The 3,097-nt window shown below is 40.1% G+C and overlaps 1 protein-coding gene across 1 annotated transcript in view; it reads left to right on the top strand.

Moving 5' to 3' along the window:
• The first annotated feature begins 2,143 nt into the window (after window positions 1–2,143).
• Window positions 2,144–3,097, top strand: part of LOC119416581 (laminin subunit alpha-5) — an 87,700-nt gene continuing 86,746 nt past the window's right edge. Inside the window, exon 1 of the mRNA XM_037683771.1 lies at window positions 2,144–2,266. The gene's annotated coding sequence lies outside the window, so the exon portion shown is untranslated. The remainder of the gene's footprint in view (window positions 2,267–3,097) is intronic.

The following is a 3,097-nucleotide window of genomic DNA, read 5'->3' on the forward strand; positions in this document are numbered from 1 at the left end:
GTGTGATGAGGATATATCACACTCCGTACATATAGTGATACATCATATCACTATATGTACGGAGTGTGATGAGGATATATCACACTCCGTACATATAGTGATACATCATACCACTAACAGATAACGGCTGAAGACAAAAAAACTTCATTTGGTTCATGCTAAGTTTGGAGCAGCATCACTATTGTTCTTAAAGAGGTTTCCCATACTCGCTGCAGTCCAACCACATTCTGATGTAGGTCATGGATAGGAAGTTGTCATCCAGTGTGAAGGGAGTATTAACTGTCACACGTGAGCAATTTAGGATAATGAATTTATTTTACTGCAATTATAAAAGTGAAAAACTATGAAATGAATCTGACATTCAGCTTGAATGTGATCTTTTCCTGAGCAGCCTGAGAGTTTGTGTTGAAAAGTAGAAATCCACAGAGAAATGTCTTTCCATGCTCTTTATTGTTAAGGTGGTGGTATTAAGATCTTACTTTGATTTATCCATATCTCCAGATGTATAAATGTTCTCCTCCTCTTTTCTCTTGGAGTTTTTCTCTTGTTATTTTTTAATCCTTGGGATTCTTTTCTTACTTTGTGTTGTTATCTGTTTCGTTCGTTTGCTTTGTTCCCCTACGATCATGCATTTTTCTCTCTGTTGTTGCTCTGTCTGTTGTTGCTCTGTCTGTTGTTGTTCTGTCCTTGCTTCCTGCCGTCTCTGCAGTCCAAAGTGTTGGTGTCGGTGTTGGTCACCTCTCCAGACCTTTTCCATGTAGTGCTGCGTTATGCCAACTGGGGTGGTTTGGATGTTCGGGGCAGGGTGTCAGTCATAGAGGACAGCTGGAATTACTACTATGGTAATTGTAAGTGTAGTATTGTGAAAGAACAAACAAATTGTTCTCGTCTTTGTGTTTTTTATTTTTTTATTTCTATGCTTCAGATTTATAAGATTTTCCAAATACCTATGGAATTACAGGAGGCATTTTGGTTCAAACAGCAGCACGTACATGACTTTACTGTAAGAACTTGGAGTGTTGAGAGATTTAAAGCCATCACATCCATAATAGTTGACAAAATACGTTTTTCAATGTTTTGTTTTAATTTATTGTGCTTTGAACACAATTTCCACATCATTAAATAGGTTTCGTGGGGTTAATGTAACTCAAACTCAAGAGTATTCATAAAAATTGTGTTATAAACAGCAAATATTACTTGTCTAAACTAAATCATCAGCCAGTTAAGATGAGTTTCAGAACTTGTCCCATTAAAGTTCAGTTCTGCAGTTTATGTGCATGTGGTCTTAGCCCTAGTTTTTGCTTTAATGCACTCCACCACTTGAGTTGGTCCCCAGGGCGTGCCTTCTTCTGCCCACTCTCCTGACAGCTTTACGTTCACGGTTCTTTCACAAGACTGAACAAGAGTTTGCCTTTTTGCTTTTGACCTGTTGTCACTCATTTCATTTTTCTCTTTTGTGAATAAAATATGTGTTTTAAATATGCAAATAGTTGCATTTTGTTCTTATTGACATTTTTCCAGTGTCTCAGGTTTTTTAGAATTTGATCCCAGAAGCAGGACCAGAAGCTGAAACCCCAAATGCCAAGTTTCCCCTACGAGTTGGCTACAGTCCAATTTATTTATTTAAAGTTCTGCCCCTCTATGTAAGGAAACAGAATATTTTTCCAAAAAAACAAAAAAAAAAACACAGTTCATATTTTTTTAGATGATGATTTGGAAACTTCTATAAAAGTATCATATTACTCTGTGACTAGCCTGTTAGCCATGGCAGGTTCAGTAGGTCATCTTGTGTATCGATAAGGGGATATGCTGCTAATAATAAAAGTTATTGATAGCTATTTGATGAACATCACTAAAAATGACCGCACTATGTAATTTCTTTAACTGAAGATGGCTTTCTGTTTGAACTTCTACGTCGTCTTCTCGTGCTCGCTCTTCATTGCTCAGTCCTGCTGACGTGTGTTTGGGATGGTGGGTGGCTTCAGAACACTTCATGCTTTTAGTCCCTTCTCTTTTCTTCTTTCGGGCCACAGATCAATTCAGTATTTAGAAGTTTACATAAAAATATGTTTTCAGTTTTTAATGCTCTCTGTTCCCCTTTCCTGCTCTGTCTCTTCTTCAACCTGGCTCCTGTAGACTGCAGTAAAGCTTCAGGTTTATGTGAACGAGGCCGACGTCTATTTGACTCGTTTTATCCTCAGATATGTTAATTCTGACGGTGTCACCTCCATCGGTAAAATAACAGCCTATCAGGTCAACCGCAGAGGTAGGTCTCCCCTGCAGACAGTTGTCTCCAGGTTTCTCTGGAGTCACACCAATTTAAGATGCATGAAAACATGTTGTTTCTTTTCTTCTGATCAACCTCCATGGAAGACAAAGGCCAAAGGTCATGTGTACATATCCATATATATACACAAGATATACACACTATATCCAATGTGTGTGTGTGTGTGCTTGTTTATGTTACTTTGTGAGGACCAAAGCCCGGTCCCCATAAGGTTCAAATGTCGCTGGTGGGTTAGGTTTAGGGTTAGATATTCAATTCAGTTTATTTATAAAGCTCCAAATCACAACAAAGTTGTCTCAGGGACTTTACAGGAACATTCACATAAAAGCCAATTAGTAAAGTTCTCTATCTAAGGAATCCAGCAGACAAGTTGAATCTTGGCTTCGTTGCAGTCTCCCATCCTGAACAAGCACAGTGGAGACAGTGGAAAGAAAAACTCCCTTTAACAGGAAGAAACCTCCAGCAGAACCAGCTCAGGACAAGAGACCATCTGCTTTGACCGGCTGGTTGAGAGGACAGGAAGGAGAGACAGACCAACACAGAATGGTAGGTCCAGGTATAGGTCCAGGTCCAGGTCCAGGTATAGGTCCAGGTCCAGGTATAGGTCCAGGTCCAGGTATAGGTCCAGGTCCAGGTATAGGTCCAGGTCCAGATATAGGTCCAGGTCCAGGTATAGGTCCAGGTCCAGATATAGGTCCAGGTCCAGGTATAGGTCCAGGTCCAGGTATAGGTCCAGGTCCAGGTATAGGTCCAGGTCCAGATGTAGGTCCAGGTCCAGATATAGGTCCAGGTCCAGATATAGGTCCAGGT

Source organism: Nematolebias whitei, chromosome 11 (genome assembly GCF_014905685.2).
Source record: "Nematolebias whitei isolate Nwh7 chromosome 11, NemWhi1, whole genome shotgun sequence".
Taxonomy (NCBI): Eukaryota; Metazoa; Chordata; class Actinopteri; order Cyprinodontiformes; family Rivulidae; genus Nematolebias; species Nematolebias whitei.